Here is a 19,088-nt window from a genome sequence, read left to right on the forward strand (position 1 = left end):
CATCAAATATCCATTATTACAGATCACAAGAACTTACAATATATACAAATCGGCCAAACGCCTGAACCCCAGACAGGCCCGCTGGTCACTGTTCTTTACTCGTTTCAATTTCGTGATCACCTACCAACCAGGTTCTAAAAATGTCTGGGCAGATGCCCTATCTTGGAGCTTCTTGGCACATCATGTTCCAGATACTAATCCAGAACCTATCATTCCTTCTTCCATAATTCATGCTGGGCTAACTCAAGACCTGAGCACAACACTTCAAAGGTTCCAAAGACTAGCTCCTGATAATATGCCAGAGGGACGTTTATTTGTTCCGGTTCATTTAAGGAAGGCGGTTCTTGCAGAAGCACATAATAGTAAGACTGCTGAACATCCTGGAATTCAGAAGACATCAGAAATCCTCTCCCGTACTGTCTGGTGGCCGTCATTGTGCGCTGATGTCAAGAGTTATGTCCTCTCTTGTGAGAGTTGTGCAATGAGTAAAGTCCCCAGGAGTCGTCCTGCAGCCCAATTGGTTCCATTGCCCATCCCTGCAAAACCCTGGACACATTTGTCAATGGACTTTATAGTCGATCTGCCACTCTCTGCAGGACATAAGACCATATGGGTGGTGGTTGACCACTTCAGCAAGATGTCACATTTCATATCATTGCCCGGGTTCCCTAGTGCTCGGGATTTGGCTGTCCTATTCATCCACCACATATTCCGTCAGACAAGGTTAGGCACTTGCCTAGGGCGCCTGGCTCTGGAGGGCGCCTGGAGGGTGCCACAGAATACTAAATGACTTTAAAACTGTGCGGCCACCGCTGACCATACCTGTCATGGCCGCCGCACAGCATTCAGATGCACGGGGAGGGGGAAAGAGGCTATTTTGTCACCACCGCCGCCTCTCTGCTCCGTCTCCTCCCCTCCACTTACTAGTGTCAGTGAGTGGAGGGGAGGAGACGGAGCATTTTTGCATGGGGGCATCGATTTTTTAAAAATGCCTAAGGCGCCATGGATCCTAGCACCGGCCTTGCGTCTCCATGAACTTCCTACTGATATCGTGTCGGATCGTGGTTCTCAATTTATAGCACAATTCTGGAAATCCTTTTGTAATCTTCTTGGAATCAAAGTCAGTCTTTCGTCCGCATACCACCCTCAATCTAATGGGCAAACTGAGAGGGTTAACCAGTCTTTAGAGCAGTTCCTGCGTTGTTACATTTCTGAATTCCACGACAACATAATTCATGTCATTTATCTACTCAAATTTCTCCATTCTACTGTAATTTTGGTTTTCATCCCAGGTCCAATTCCTTGTATTCTCTCAAATCCGCTGGTATTCCAGAGATTCGTTCCACAGCCAGGGATCTTAAAGCCATTTGGAGGAAGGTACAGTCCTCATTGAAACAAGCCTCATTTTTTGCAAAAAAAAATTTGGATCACCAACGGACCACCTGCTCCCTCAAAGTGCGCCAGAAGGTGTGGCTTTCTACACGCAATATTAGGCTCAGACAGCCGTGCAGGAAACTGGGACCTAAATTCATCGACCTCTTTCTCATTATCAAGCGGATTAATTCTGTAGCCAGGGCCTGATCAACCACTAGGCTGACCAGGCTGCAGCCTGGGGCGCTGGGTCCCGGGGGGCGCTGGCCTGTGGGTATTTTTTTGGCCTGTGGGAGGGGCGGAACTGCCCTGCATATCTATAGGGGGGGGGGAACTGCCCTGCATATCTATAGGGGGGGGAACTGCCCTGCATATCTATAGGGAGGGGGGGAACTGCCCTGCATATCTATAGGGAGGGGGGGGGAACTGCCCTGCATATCTATAAGGGGGGGGGAACTGCCCTGCATATCTATAGGGAGGGGGGGGGAACTGCCCTGCATATCGATAGGAAGGGGGGGGGAACTGCCCTGCATATCTATAGTGAGGGGGGGGGGAACTGCCCTGCATATCTATAAGGAGGGGGGGAACTGCCCTGCATATCTATAGGGGGGGGGTAACTGCCCTGCATATCTATAGAAAGGGGGGGGAACTACCCTGCATATCTATAGGGAGGGGGGGAACTACCCTGCATATCTATAGAGAGGGGGGGGAACTACCCTGCATATCTAAAGGGAGGGGGGGGACTACCCTGCATATCTATAGGGAGGGAGAGGGGGGACTGTCATGCATATGTATAGGGAGGGAGAGGGGGACTGTCATACAAATCTATAGGGTGGGAGGGGGGGCTGCCATGAAAATCTATAGGGAGGGAGAGATGTTGATATGTATGAAGGAGGGCAGAGGAGGGGGGCTGATATATGTGACTGGGGGAGTTTTGATGTGACGGGGGGGATAGCTAGCTAGCAGAGTGGAGGTAAGGAAAATAGCTGCAAGGGGGATGGATGCAGGGTGGGAGGTAAAGAAAATGGCTGCAGCAGGGGTTAAGGAAAATGGCTGTGGGGGGGTTGTGGTTAAGGAAAATGGCTGCAGGGGGTATTTAAAAAATACAGCAGCTTTGGGGGGTAGAATCTCATGATTGTGTGGTGGTCACATGGGTGGTCTCAGCAATCACTAGAATACTAAATATTAGTGAGATGGGGCTGGTAGAGGTTTATATTTGATTGACAACAAATATTCAGATATTGCTTATATATGCCTGTCCAATGGGGTACTTTTAGCTGGCCATAATGGAGTGTTTTGTTTTAACTAAAGGGCCTAATCATTCAGGGTTTGCATTATAATACATTTTTGCATTTTCAAAACAGGACGCCAACTTTCCAGAAGCCAGCGAGAGGATAACAAAGTTGCAAGAGAGAAGAGCAAGAACAGGTAAGAGACAATGGCACAATCTGTCTAAATTTGAATGCTGGAGAATACACCTGAACATTCATATTCAGGAGTGTTCCTATACACCTATATATTCGGAGGAGGGGGGGGGGGGGCGCTGCGGCCATATTAGCCTAGGGCGGCCAGAACCCTTAATCAGGCCCTGTCTGTAGCCTTCAGATTGAAAATTCCTGGTTCGTTGAGGATCCCCAACACGCTCAATTGCTCTTGAAGCTACCCAAATACACCACAATGACAGAGCAGTCAATTACATGGGTAGGTCAAGTGTACATAAACAATTGACCACTAAGTACATTACTAATGGAATAATGGAAGAAGAAAAGAAAGGTGAGAGATTCCAAATGATGAAGAGTTAATTAAGTAACATGTAAACTGATGGGTGTAAGATTTTAAGCTTATAGGTATTGTAAAAGAATGGTCAGGCTGGACCAAGGGGCAGAAAGGCATGTGCTCCATGGCCTGGCTCCCTTTCGATTGTGTAGTATAGTGGATATCAATCAATCTGGTGTTACCAGAACAGGGTGTGCTGCCTCAACACTATTTAAAAAGATTCACCAAAGGGGGTTATTGTCAGTGGTAACCTCATTAACATATAGGGCAAAGACAATATAAGCCCTTTTTATTCAGCAAAAGAGCCTTTCAGTCTTTGATAAATTAGCCCAATGTTCTATATATAAAACTGCATTTTAAGGACGGGTTGCTGCTCAGAAGCCAGTTCTATGTAATTGTTTTCCAGGCTAAAATTTGCCAACCATCCCTTTGTAAAATAATTTGTTGTGCCTTACCCGTTTTGATGTCGGGCACTTAATAGCTGCATGCAATGACTGGAGTTGTTTTGGAGGAGCATGTACTCGGTTGAGTTAAAGCTAGAGTTTATAGAAATTATTCAGAAAATATTCCTCCATGTCATTAAATCCCACGCCATTTATCTTTGCTCTCTGGTCTTTCTATCACCCTATAGCCCACCCCGCACCTAGCATTGCGGGTCTCCAGACTCACCCCTTGTATCAGCTGCTCGTCCACCTCCTAACTCCAGCGACTGCTGACACTGGCGTCTCCAGGAACCGTTTCCAGGGAACGAAGAGCAACCAATCATCCCCCAGCAAGTGTTTACATGCATTGTCATGGCAGCAGCATGTGGTTCCATTAGCTCTCTGACAATGCATCACCTGACTCGTCTCGCTAAGGTTTCCCTGCTGTGTGCTCTTTGTCTGTGTTAGAATCATTGCCGGCTTATAGCGTATAATTGGGAGGTTTCTTTATATACGATGATAGGACTGCTCGGCAGACACACTTTTGCTATATATTTTTTTTTCATTGTCCGATACAAAATTGTCTACAGTAATACCAGTCACCAGATGCTATACTTTAAATATAATTTTAATTTAGTTAGAGGGAAGGTGAAGATTTGAAATACTGCATTAAATTAATTGACGAATTGAATAAGATAATTATTAGATTGATAATTAGTTTTGAACTGTTAATTAAGTTGCACAATAAATTATTGTTGACTTTACATTATTTTTATGTAGAGAATTGCAACTTTTATTGAATTTAAGAACGATTGAGTATTGGGGGTACAGAAATAAAAAGGGAGATGAGGGGGCAAGTAGCTTAACACTGGTGGGATGTCCCATATAACATGCATCAGTAAGATGAAAACAAGAAAAAAATACAAATAACATTATATACATTGTACAGCTGCTTTTTAGGAGCTGGGTGGCAGAAATATATGATCTATAGAGGGAGAGGTTGAGGGGGGGGGGGGGGGGGGGATTAGGAGTACAAGCACAGATAGTAAGCAGCCTATTAAAATGTGGTAGATGTGTATGATATTCAAGTCATGGAGACCAGATCTCTAGAAATTTTGAATGTAATGTTCATTTCTCTCCATTTTGGTAAAATATAAATAGCTTGTTTACATAAATAGGAAAGTGTAAACTTCCACCCCACCTCCACACAGTTACGCGTTATGGTCAACTTGATCTCATTAATTATGAGAAAACTAGTTTGTTTATGTCTGTATTCAATTATTTGAAATTATTTACAAAGTGATATGATAATATGTACAATTGGTAATAGATGTTGTAGGTATTTTGTGTCATTTTTAGGGATATGGATGGCTCTTTTAGCTATACATTCACGTATGATTGGCCATCAGTCTAGTTTAGAGTACTCAAGTGACAAGTTTTAGAAGCAATGTTCAGAAGTTATATTTTAATTCTCCTTTTGATAGTTACTTATTAAATTTGAAATTGTTTAATATTGGTTCAAGTTTGTAGTACAGCAAGAGCTTTCTGGTATAAGAAAATATTCACATTCTCATAGCTAGTTTATAGCAACCAGTCTTATTATATGGATGACAATGCTGGTTGTTCAGAATGTGAGTACCTTGCAGTCTGTATAGTGGAGTGTTCTTAAACTCATTGTAACCCACTTCACTATAGCCATATCCCAACATATCCATAGAATCTGTGGTACATTAAGATTGAGCCTGATCTATGGGGAACTACAAATCATATGTTGAAAAGGGAAAGCAAATGATCCAAGAGGTGTATTCATCCAGTTACTCCTTCAGCATTCGCTGTGTACTTGCCATTAGAGAACAATGCACTCTATTTGACATGAGGTCTCTAACACATTCAGCAGTGACTGAATACAACTCATCCTTAACATGAAACAGATGCTGTTGCACAGCATAATAGATGCACTGTGAATGACAAAGGGCACCATCATATCGGAGATATTTGTATTTTATTTGCCATTTGTTGTTTATGACCAATGTTTATCACTCATCACTTTTGTTTACATTTTGTAGCCTCCTGTCATGTACATAAGTGGACCTTTGTACCATTCGTAAAACTCTAGGGGAGACTGTATCCCAAAACAAGTGTCAAATTTTTTCAAGAGAGCAGGACAAAAGGAAAAAAAAACCCCACATCCTTCAACATCAAGTTCAGATTGTTTGGGATATGGTTAAAGCAGTACATTGCAAGGCTTTTTCTGACAGATATCTCAGGTTGATGTTAGTCATGCATCTTTATTAAAAAAAAAAAAAAAGACTTTCTTCCTATAAACATGGGGTCTTTTGTCTTTCTAAGATGCCGGGGATGACAAGAGTATTGAGCTTTTGTAGAGCCTCATCTATCCATGCCCTATTATTTGGAAGTGTAATGGTGGCCCAATGTAAATCCCCAATATTAAAATGGCTCCGATTATAGGATGTATTTTATTTGAGTCCATGGTATCATGTTTTTGTCTATTTCTGATGTTTGTTTAAACCAAAATATTTATATTGTGTTTTCAAGCTAATTTGTATAGTGCATTTTGGTTTAATAAAGTCAATATTGGTATTAACCATTTTGACTTGGTTTGTTTCTTCAGGCTAGTTTTGATGATTTATAGTTCAACACAGTGGTATGTGACTACCATGGCAACCAGTCATTTGATGTAGTGAGCAATGTAAAATCCTCCCCCTCTGCCATCACATGACATAGTCTGAGAGTGTAACTAGCAGCCATACGTGTTTGCCCTCCAGAGATTTTGAAAACAAGATTATTTGTAGGACATCTATGAAAATATTTTCAGACGCATGGTGAAAAGGGTACTTAACTTGCTATTTAAAAACAAACAAAAAGCTGTGGGAATGCTGCTTAACGCTAAAACCATTAGGTCGTTTTTAAAGCATTCTTGCAGCCTTTACTGTTGACTGGCTCTTCCTCCGCATGGTTTATTTGTGTAATATAAGCATATGTTCTGGGCCTGATAAAATGAGTATGTCACATCTAAGAGTCAGCTGTATATTTGAAGGAGCCAGGGATGATGATTTGCAATCTATTGACTTCAGTAGGAATGAGCCCCAGAAATTAGTTGACAGCAGTATTTTTTTTTTTAGGTGGATAAATCCCTCCTGGAATATGTCCAGACCCGCCATGGTCCGGACACCTTTTTGTAGTGGGCATTTTATTAAACTCCAATAGAAACTGAGCCAAGAGACAAAAAATGTTCAGTTTGTTTTTTTTATTGCAGGAATTAGTGAAAGTTACACTTCAAATTGATGCAAGCGTCATTAATAACCCATGTAACAAACAATAATAAGGAACCAACAACAAATACAAATAAAATAAAGACATGTAGAAGTAAAACACAGATGGATCCAGCAGGAAAAATGGCATGAGGACAATGTAAGGGCATAGGAGCTGTCAGTGGGAACCAATGACAGATTTGGCTCAGGAAGTACTATTATTGTGAAGGTGAGATTGTGAGGTCATGAACCTTTATTATACAGCCGTGTTAAGCTATGTAAGACATTAATAAAGGACATTTGTCATAATTTCAGCTTGGAAGATGGAGAGCTACAAAAGTACCAATCTGTTATTTTCATTCTTAGTCTATTGAAAGTAACCCCTACACTACCTAGGATTCCTGCATATGGTCCTGTGGCAGTGAAGCTGTTACAGCAGCAAAAATGAGAAATTCTAATGTACCTGTCTAAACCTTATCTGGTGACATTGGAATGTCAGGAGATGCTCATAAACTTAAAAAGTTTTATGTGAATGTCACTAGGAAGTGCAACAGGTGAGACTGTTAGTGTGGAATAAAGTTTACTGGTTTATCCCTGTTCGCTAGTGGACAGTTTAATGGCTATGTGGTATTAAAACTTAATCTTTCAGCAAAAGTTAAACAAAAGTAAAAATAAGGAATTAACTCTAGGTAATTTGGCAATTTGCAGTGAAATCCCTAGTAGTTCTAGTTTGTGAATACTATACAAACATACACACTGTAATAGAGCATATATTTCATTTTAGAAGTACACAATGCTAATAGCAATTATACTTAAATACCTTATGATGCTTTTAAAGGTCCTGAACTAGAATATTTCTACCACCCCACTGAAATAGATGCACATCTAGTACTATATTTTCACACTTTTAAATCCTATGAGTACATTTCTCGATTTACATTGCTGTGACTGCTCATTGGTTTACAAAACCAAGCAAGTGCTGACTGATTAATCAACTGTGATAGAGAAATATGTACACAGGTCAAGGAAAATCAATATCTATTTTCACCAGACGAGGTAAAAATGTCCAGTCTTCTATGGGTACTTAGTGGAAGAGACTTCTCAGCACTGACTGGTCACTTTGGGCTCTGACCAGACATACTATTACTGCATTTACAGGAGTAAAGATGTAGTGAGAAATGCAGCATCAAAAAAGATAGGATATTTAGAACATTTTTACTTATAATCTTGTCTTTTAATAACCAGTCTTGTTTGTTCCCAATTATAAAGTGCTATGGATAATGCTGGCGCTATATAAATAAATGATAATAATTCAGGCATGTGAAGTCTTATGCTCCGCATAATACAGACTGAGACAACATTTATACAAATGAAAGTCGAGTAATTATATTTTGATTTCTTTAATCAACAAGTCAAAGGAAAGACTTCAGCTGGTAGGGTTATACCCATGATGCCTTATATTAAGTTTTACTTGTGTAAAGTTTGGCAACAGGAGGTTTACAATTTTAAAACGACAAAAACAGATGTCATATTTTATGTATTAAAACACCACTGATATACAGTATATCTCCAGACACACACACTATTATTTTTAGTAATCACAGAGCTTAATCAGTTAACAAGAGGAGCTAGCAGCATGTCTATTGTGTGTCAGCAACACTGTTCTACTGGTCACACAAGTCCCAGAAACCCTTGCTGACCCCATTATTAAAACAATGCATCAGGCCAATGGTAAGTTATTTTGAGAAATTATTCTGAATTTGTATGTACAGAAAGGTGCCACAGAGAAAGAAATAGAAATGTAAAGAGATTCAATCCTAACAAACCTATAATAAACATAAGGCATTGCCCATAATGGTGTTTACGTTTAACCAAAATGAACTGCAGTTGGCTGTTTCACTCTAAGCTAAATTACCCCATTATAGAGTTGAAGCGCTTTAAGAGCCACATAAGCGCCACTGTTGCAATGCAACTCGGTACAGTATGTTCCATGAAAGCTATTCCACATACTGTTGCTACAAAAAAACAAAATATGTGAGGGATAAAAAGACAGTAGAGCATCACTTTGGCAGCCATTGTGCTTCTTAACTCTTTAAACTGTTCCCACGTGTTATTTTCAAGGTCCAAGATAAGATAAAATGTGTGCCAGGTTTAACTTTAGTGATACAGTGGCTAGCTGGCCCCTCTTGTGATTTCTCACTTCTTATGTCACAGAATAAAAGTAGCACATTTCTATAAAGCCCAGTTCCCATCGCAGTGACATTTCCAGGATTACAGCATGGTACAAATTTTGCCTGCTCGTAAAGGGGTTGGGCCATCTGGATTGTGTTGCTGGGGTAAAATTAAAAATTCCATTATATATATATATATATAATTTGTGTTTGCTGTAGATGTGATATATTCTCTTTACCTAATTCTTGTTGTGGAGTGCTTGCTGAACTTACTGTAGGTTATATTTATTAACATGCACTTATTCAGCACACTATCCCACGGCAAGTAGATTTTTAAATAGTCTTACTAGGTGCAGAACCACAATTTTTATAGCGCACACACAGCCGCACAATAGTAAACCTGAAAGGGTAAACCCACTACTGCTTATCCGCCATCCGTTCTACTTCAAAAAGGCATTTTCATGAAAAAAATGTTTTTAGCTTTTATTTTGCACTGTCTATTATCAGTGTTAAAGTTCGACACGTCTCTGCATTTTATCAACTTAATTACTGTAAGAGCAATGAAAGAGCAGCTAAATATTTTACATATGTGTCAGGCTATGTAGTGTATATTCAGTATTATCAGTTACTTAGTAATAATACAAAGTACCTATCGTTTGCATCATAATGAAAAGTATTCCAACAGGCTGTTGAGACTGAGGGAGAAAATCAACAGTTAAACAGCTACAATTCCAACATGTTTGTCTAAAATGTTATGTGTTTAGAACTGTAAACTTTCTAAAGGTTATGTTGAAGAATAAACTAAAATGATATAATTGTGATGAGAGTGTTCCTTTAAGCTGATGCAGTGTTTCCCAATCCAGTCCTCAGGGAGTCCTACCAGTGCAGATTTCCAGGTCGCACATGAAATAATTGGATCAGTGTGTCCAGCAAGGAGATATGACCAAATACTGACGGCATTGCAGTTTTTATTTAGTATTCTTGGTCACATGATTTGCATAAATCTTCACATTTCATAGATTTTTATGGGAGTAGTTTTAGATTAATAGTTCCCTGCTTCTTTACTAGTGATAATGACTATAATCATGTGACAATTTAAGTCTGCCTTTGGCATTTGTAACAGGTCCGTTTATTTAGAAGTAAATGGCATGTTAGGTAGCTGGATTACCTAAAAGTTTTATTGCACAACAGCCTAAGGCCTGGTACCCATGGGTGTTTGGTACTAATAATTTCATTAATGTTTGTAGCTCTCTCTAGGCCTCTACAATGAATGTACCCATGGTAAACGCATGTGTACAAAACAAGGTGTGTTTCAAAAAACTGCAATACCACAATACTAGTGGCAGTGGTAGTGTATATGGTGATACTAGAAATCACGGTTCCTAGTGTCACCTCCAATTACATGCATTTTATTAGGGTTAAAACTTCTAGTAAAACACATGTAAATACTAGAGTGTATGATGCCTCAGAGACTCCATTATTTGATCATTCATTGCAGTAGCAGCATTAGAACTTCATGTGATGCACCCATCAGCTAAAGCGCTGTAACTTAGTTTATTTAAATGATATAATAAATTATGACCAGGTCAAGAAGGACAACCCCTCTACCGTCACTGCTCTTGGCTGTAGTACATGGAGTATATTGTATATGTGAATGCTTTAACCATATGCATTTAATGTCTATTCTTTTACCACTTTACTTGCTATTCATTTACAGAAGCATGTTACACGGGTATCAAACTCAATAAGCAGAGAGATTGCATGAACATTGTTACATTGTTTTATTCTTTGCTAGAAATGATTATAAACAATGCTGGATACATTATTGTTATTTTCAGGGTTTCACATTTTGTCCTTGGTTCCTTAAAATACTGTGTTTCATGACTGTTTGGTGAAAAGATATTTCTATCCAGCCATGGATTAGCCAATCTGCACACACTATGCTGGAGCTTTGGTATCAGAATCACCAGCAAACAGGCCAAAGGCGTACCTCCCAACTGTCCTGACTTGGGGGGCTGTCCCGAAGGTTCGTACCTTTGTCCTGATTTAATGTTTATTAGTAGTATGTTTAATGTATTACTAAATAAATCATATAACAAATTAATTTTAAAGTACAAACATTGGGAGGTATCTAAATGGGAAGAAACTACTGCTGGTCACAGATTAGCCTGGGCATTGAGTTGAATTGCTTACCACTGGTATAAAACACCACACTTCATTTTACCCACTAAACATAATCATACAGTTAGGACCCTCTGTTGTAGTAATGTAGTATTAGATCAGCGGTTAAGGTAAGTAAATCCAATTTGATGCCAAGATATTATATTAAGCATATATCATATAGTGCGTGGGGTGTAAAATGAACATGACAGTAAGAATAACAAGCTGAAAAAGAATATTTTATAAGACTAATGTGAGCAACATTATAGCATTACAACTTCATTGAATAGTTACAAGCAGATGTGCATTTCAGGCAAAGTGCTTTCCTAGGATTGAATGACTGTACTAGACAATATATTATAGAAACAAAGCTATATTTTTAACATCACTGATGTTCCAAAAACATAATGATAACGTTAGCATGGCAATGTAGTTTCAGCCATGCTGACAATGTAAATGCCCATTAGCAAACAGAGGTGGCATCCCTTTATAACACAGGGCAGCGCCTCAATTAATTCTATTAGCAGTTAATGTAGCAGCTTTAGAAGGCCAAACAAACAGCATGCTAACAATCTGCTGAATGTACTTCTAATCTAATATGTATATGTAAGTGTACATATCCATTTCAAAATAAGGCAGGTTTCTCATTAACAAGAAATGTGAGCACCTTTCTACTCTGGATGGATGCTCCCAAGCACAGCTGCTAGCACCATGGTTACAGTAAACATTACAAGAGTGCTTTGTTGCAAAGATTCATGGGAGGCATCACCAGCAGCAGCATTTGATGTAATACTAATTCAGTAAACACTCAATATTAGTGTACAATGTTTATAGAAGATAATATATAACCCATACACTGTTAAATGCAATTTTATGTAACCCCAACTCTTCATCAACTGCTTCCCAAGACCCTTTGGAGCCCTGTATATCAATGCCAAAACCACATTGAAAAATATTTTTAGGGCAGTACATCTAAATGGATCTCGGGAACATTATACCAGACCACCCCACATATAAACCAGACAAACGTGCGATTTACAAAGGTGTAACAAAAATATAAAAAGTTAAATATTCACTTAGGTTCGGACTAGTTAGTGCTTGCTCACATGGATTTGTATGTAAACATTCCATTGTGAGGGCAGGTTACTGGCTACTGGCGCAAAATCACAACTCTAGAATGCATTTCTGAGCAGCAGTGAACAGGCGGAACTACAGACATTACCTCTGGTGACTGGTTGGTAGAGAGCTCTACCCCATGAGCAACAGCTGCTGGTTATGCTGGTTGCACCAAAACAAGATTACACATCTGGAAATATTTGCTATATCAATGACATTGCTAATTAGTGTTACAGCTATGTACTCAAGATGCTTTGATTTGTTTCTAGAACTAAATCATTTAATATGTTCTGTACCTATATTATTTTGGATATTACTTCCATGTGTGTTCGTACCTTTTTTTTTTTAAGCAAAAAGTCAATGTCCTTGAAAACTCTGTCTCATGTTATTGCCTTAAATATTGCACAGTCTACCAAAACAAAACCTCTAGAGTGCATTTAATTTAGAAAGCGAAACATTGTACAATATAAAGCAACTAGAAGGACTAACTGATTGTGGATTATACAGAGGATAATGCACTCCCTGCTGTCATTTACATCAATATTTGAAGTCAATTAGTATTTCTGTGACCACAGATCTATAGGCACAGTATTTATACAGGTAACAAAAATCAGAGTTAAATGATAACATCTGTAGTAACTTACCTTACAGTAAGGAGTGCATAATTTCTTATTATATACATAAAACACTGATGAGATAACATCAGAACTCACTGTTTATACAGATATTAATGTGTGTGTGTGTGTGTGTGTGTGTGTGTGTTAAAATTCTGATACTTTATATGAAGAGAGTACTAAGTTTAAAGACATAGTTTTTATGTACAGTTCCATGTATTCCATTAGAGGTCTGGAGAAATTAAGACTGTGTATATATGTCCAGTTAATCAAACCAATAAACAAGAAAATGCACTTGTGGCTTCTCCAGCAGCTAAATGAATAAAAACAATAAGTGACACATACACTTGCCATTAACTGTCTTGGGTTTTTCAAAACTAGTATAATAGACTAAAACTAATAAGCAGCTACATTTAAAATACATACTGTGAAAGAGACCGTGCTAGCAACAATAGAATTATATACAAATATATTAATGCCCACTGTGTCCATCAATGGCTACCATAATATGCTATACAGCTATACACAGTGGAGGCAGCCATTTTCTAGGCTATCAATTTATTAGGGACATCTCTGGAGCATGAGGCACATTCTCCATCATGCCTTAGTGATGTCAACAGTCCCTAGTAAAACCATAGGCTGAATTCTCATGAATATTGGTTCAGGCCATAAACTGATGCAGACAACAGTCGCGCTGTGGCAGTTCCATGTACAGAATAAATGCTTGCTAGTTTTTAAAGCAGAACTATTAAACTACAATTTACCTCTTTTAAAAATGTATATTATTTCTTCAGAAAATATGCGTTGTTTTTACATTGTGTGCTTTGTTCTTGTGACTTCTGTTTACATTTCTGCTTTCAAAAGGTTTTCTACACGTTAGGTAATAAGCTATTGACATTTACAGACTACATAAAAGTGCTCTAATCAAAAGAGATGGCACATTATAACAGAAAAAAATAAAAACATTTGTTTCCAACGAAACCCCTTGAAAGGTATTCGTTCAGTGGTGGCCAACAGGCACTCAAAGCCTTCTCTAGCGGTCCCCCAGCCGGCTGCTCCCAATCTTATTAAAACAGTGACAGCTGTATTAGATTCATTTTTAAAAAGAAGAGCATTAAAATCTTGATAGCATTATAGTTTTGCTTTAAAAGTGGCATGTTAGAATTCTGTTTAACACAATACAGGAGTGATTGTTACAGGACTGCTAAATATAAAATGGCTTGTATGAAAACAATACTGATAACGTTCACAAATATCTATGCAAATAGGAACTTATAAGAATGGAGGAGATTTGTGCAAAATATGTAATCATGGGGGACAAATGGCAACTTACATATATGTATTTGTAAATGTTAGTAGCTCTTTAATATAAGGCATATTCAGTTATTTTAGAGCTTGTTCATATATATGCATTTGGAAAATGGTTAAAAACAAATGAAAGGTAGTGTTACTTTCACATTTTAGTGATGTTTTACGACCACATTCTATCTGCATGAGAAATAGGGCAGGCTGTGTTGTAAAAGGTTAACTTGTATTAAGCTTTTAGAATGCAATGGTAGGAAGGAGCCCATAAGAAGCCATTCACTTCAATTTCAGGTATTTGCTAGCGGATGAAAATCTCATTAACAGCAGATAGGTGTCCTTAAGGACACAAGTTTCCATCACAGGATTCTACTCCTTTACCATAGGGCAGCAACAATATTTACAGCTCTATACAGCTGGGGTACAGAATGATGTCAAATGATGAAAAAAAATCGCATAATTCAATGGTTCAATTAAATTTATGAATATCACTTAGTATAATTTGGAGTTTAATAGGTATATGTGTGAATTAAAAGTACTCAGAAACAGTTCCATATAATAGTCAGAAAAGAAAAAATGCAGACTATGCAGCAAATTGGTTAGGCACAAGATGGGCACTCTGTAATTTCACTATACAAAGAACATACTTCACCTTTAAATATTAATAACACAATGCTCTTTATTTTTTCGGGCTATTCCAAAGTGTTCGGCTCACCGAAGCTGTTACAAAATCCCAAACAATAAAGACCTACTACATAGTGGTGTCAATGTGTTTGTGTATATGCTTTAACACTCCCAAGTCAGCCATTCTATGAAATACACATACTGCGCTGAAAATAGTTGAACTACATTCTTACAGAAGTTATTACTCATACATGCCTCTGAACTAGTTGAACTGAGCATATACAGTATAGTTTGTGTGTTTGTTGTTTTAGATGGTCTGCCAAAAGAAATACACACCAAGGGCTAGATTTACTAAGCTGCGGGTTTGAAAAAGTGGGGGTGTTGCCTATAGCAACCAATCATATTCTAGCTGTCATTTTGTAGAAAGTACTAAATAAATGAAAGCTATAATCTGATTGGTTGCTATAGGCAACATCTCCACTTTTTCAAACCCGCAGCTTAGTAAATCTAGCCCTAAGTAGTTCCAACTGTTTTTTTAGATAGTGTAAAAATTTGATAGCACAATCTTTAAAATAGGTACTTTTTATTAGTTGTTTTCCTTAATTTAACTATTTGGGTTGTCTCAATTTTTAGAGTGTAGAAATGTTTTAACAAATTAGATTAAATCCATTAATAGTAGAATGTGTTTCTTGTACACTTAATTTGTGAATATATGTATTTGACAGAGATGGGTGAAGGTAAACTTATGATTCAAAGCAGCATAATAAGCAAATGTTTCAGGTTCTAGGGAGTTTTCATTCAAATATCACAGTGACACCAACGGGTAGTAAAAATGACTTGGCTTTTGAGCTCCCTTGTCATTTCATATTAGTCTGCCGTTACACTGCATGGGGTAGATTTACTAAAACTTCTTAAAAGGAAAAGTGGTGTTGTCCATACAAGCCAATCAGATTGTGGCAATCAATTATCTAGTACATTCTAGAAAATGATAGCTAGCATCTCATTGGCTACTATGGGCAATACCTCTACTTTTCCTTTTTAGACGTTTTAGTAAATCTACCTCTATGTCTAAGCCTACATTTCTGAGACTGTATTCATTGTATCATGACTTTAGCAGCATTATGGTTTTGACTCTTCTTAATACATCTGAAAAAAAATCTAATCAAATTTGATGCAAAAACAACAATAAAAAAAAGTTCTATATTTATTAGTCACGCCAAGATACAGACCAAATCTTCTTCTGGCAGAGATCCACGTTTACTGTATTAGGTGAATGTTATTTGATTTGTCTTCTTTGGAATTTTTCCTGGTGATTACTATTTTGGATAAATACATTGAGTGGTAGTGATTTTAGACTAAGCTGCACTGGGAGAGCAATAATAATAATAATAATACATATCGTATTTCAAAACTATAGTGATTGCAAGTTCTAAAATATTACGTTTTCTCTTTTCACATAGTGGTTAGTTATTAAATTACTTCAGACAACCTTTTGATTGGTCTTAAACAGGCTACTTGTGGCGGAACTACCATTGGTGCGGCAGGTGCAGTGGGTCGAGGGCCCCAGTTCCCTACTCCCCACCTCTGTACTGGGGCCCAAAGCTTGCTAGCTCTACCTCTGCAGGCTACATATGGAAATGTTATCTGTCAACCCTGGATAAGGGCTTCATTGAAAGAAAAGGCAAAATTCTCAAACTAAATGGGTTATAAACCTGTAGGCAGCTTTGGTAAAAGTTGCAGGAAGGAATGTACAAACCAACACAAGTAAATTGGTTCACCAAAGTTTTATATCAACTAAGCAGAGATGTCTGTGTTAAACTTCAAAACACAGAGCTGCATTTTTGTTTTTTTACATTTGATTTCAGAACTGTTCTAACAAATCCAAGGGCCATGAAAATATACAGAGTGATTCAAAAGTCGCAGTACACCCTTTTATTTCAAAAACTCTACAGGAAATTGGGAAACCTGAATACTCCAGTAAGGTATGGGTGACGTGGTCTATCTTTTACGGTATGTACCAAACATGGGCGCCATCTTGAAATCGGCCCAATTCCTGTAGAGTTTTTGAAATAAAAGGGGGGAACTGCGACTTTTGAATCACCCTGTACATTCATGTGTAGGGGATATAAATGTTATGGTGAAAGTTGTAGGACGACAGTAAGAAAGTTGAATGCAGGTAGAAGACCCCTAGACTTCCTCAAGCCAGCAGGGCAAATTTAGCACCTTGCCTCAAGCAGTAGATCATGATTTCCAAAAAAGCCATTGCTACATCTTTATACCTTTACCCTGCTTTCAAAGACAAAAGAAACTATCTTGTATTTATATCAATTTTTATTATGCTGCTTTACACAGATCGTAACGCAGTTTTGATGCTGGTGATGGAGTATGATCATTAATCCCTATGGAATATACTCCTAAGTGTATGGTGGAACAGACCACATAGCAAATTTGTGCATACATGGATTTTGCAGCTTGTAAACTCCCTTCCCCAAACGTTCCTGTGAATAGACAGAACCACACTGCATAAGGATCAGACAATCTGCAAGTAATTCTGTTATTACGCAAGGTCATACGTCACTTGCATAGAAAGGGAACTGTTCCTTGTTTGCATTCTTCAACTTTGAAATATACAAACATTAATGGTAAATATTTTAAATAGTAAATGTTGTGCAGCTTTGCAACAGCACTGTATAAATCACACAAAGTCACTAATGCCCAGTAATGTGCATGTATTTTTTTTATAATCACTATATCATGATAACCAGATAGCAGCAAGGGTTAAATATTAAAATATACACATTTATTTTATTACAGCCTAAAAATAGTACGGTGCATTATGGAAATATCTGTAAACAGCACTGAATTGCCACAAAAGCAATAATATATATATTATAAAAATAAAGCTTTCTGTTTTATTCTATATTAGTATAAATGAAATGTACTATTACTCCAAGAATATAAGGGTCTTTATCACCAACAATGAGTGAGGTGTCCTGCTAGTAAAGTACCATACATCAATATATACTTTCATATTTTGTGTAAAATGAAATAACTAAGCTTTTCCCATTTCCTTTTTCTATATATCATGCTTGTCCCTCCCTAGTCTGTGAAGCGTCTATATTTATTTGGGGGTTATTTACTAACAATAGGGCAAATGTGCAGAAGGCCTTTAAAAACAAACAATAATTGGCTTTAAACGAGAGAAAGTTATACAATAAAGGCAAATGTCTGACTGAAAAATACAAACAAAAATACACACATTTGTACCTGGTTAGCAAATAAGGCCACATCCAGTATTCACAGTGTCCTTCAAGTGTTTCTTGCCATACATTAACCTTACATGTGAACAAAATCATGTGCTCATTATTACAGACTGACCCTATTTTGAGGTATAGCTTAGAGGCCATGAGGCTGAACGCACTAGGACCAGCTGGCAAGGGCCCATCTGTATGTACCCTGAAGGCTGTACAGCTCTTCACAGACGTAAGAGGGATAACTTACAGCTTGGGACCCTATAGAGTGCATTAGGACTGCACGTGCCATCCAAGTGTCTTGGACGCCTAAAGGCAAGCAGACACACACAGGAACCTGGGACATCCCTGGATAAGCTGCTATTTCGGGCACAATAGTCCACATCCTACAGGAAGACATCCAAGTGATAAATTATTAATTCATACATCCTAATTTAGACTGTGCATTGCAGTGGTCAAAGTGGGCTGGTATAAGGTGGTATGTTATACTGTCACTTCTCCTACTGTATCCATTGTAAAACGACTGTATTCCATTCACTTACATGTTCCGTACCGTCACTTTGAGTACTGATTGCAAATATAGTACTAGTATATCGTTTGTATTATGCCCTAATACAACACCCTACAGGTTCTCACTAACTGCTCCCTGGCTCCACATGACATCCCCTGGAAACAGTTTCCCCCAGCCAGCCTGTGTGGACACATGTTAATCATTCTTTGAATGTGGCCACAAATGGACTGAGCTACAGGATAAATGTCCAATTTGGTCACACACGTAGGAGCTAGACAACTTCTGAAGCAACTAAGGCCTGTTAGTGTGGTTATATTTACAAATATCCCCGAAAAATATCAGATCATCAGGCACTGCCATTGTCTAGGAGTCACCCACCTTGCCATATTTGGTCCTTTGTCTGCTATCAGGGTGTGTGGTAACCAGCATTTGTCTTGAGAATGGTCTGAACAGGACAAAAAATTTGATTCTGCAAATAAGGCAACAAAGACATGTAAA

General features: G+C 38.2%; 1 protein-coding gene across 4 annotated transcripts in view; it reads right to left on the reverse strand.

Moving 5' to 3' along the window:
- Window positions 1–6,822: 6,822 nt before the first annotated feature.
- The window catches only part of AGO3 (argonaute RISC catalytic component 3), a 123,313-nt gene continuing 111,047 nt past the window's right edge, over window positions 6,823–19,088 (reverse strand). For 2 of the 4 annotated variants that reach the window (XR_012688072.1, XR_012688071.1), the window contains 2 exons: window positions 18,969–19,059; window positions 6,823–18,465 (listed from right to left, as the gene is read on the reverse strand). The gene's annotated coding sequence lies outside the window, so the exon portion shown is untranslated. The remainder of the gene's footprint in view (window positions 18,466–18,968; window positions 19,060–19,088) is intronic. The other 2 variants (XR_012688070.1, XR_012688069.1) reach the window with 1 other exon arrangement.

This window comes from Mixophyes fleayi, chromosome 2 (assembly GCF_038048845.1).
Source record: "Mixophyes fleayi isolate aMixFle1 chromosome 2, aMixFle1.hap1, whole genome shotgun sequence".
NCBI lineage: Eukaryota > Metazoa > Chordata > Amphibia > Anura > Limnodynastidae > Mixophyes > Mixophyes fleayi.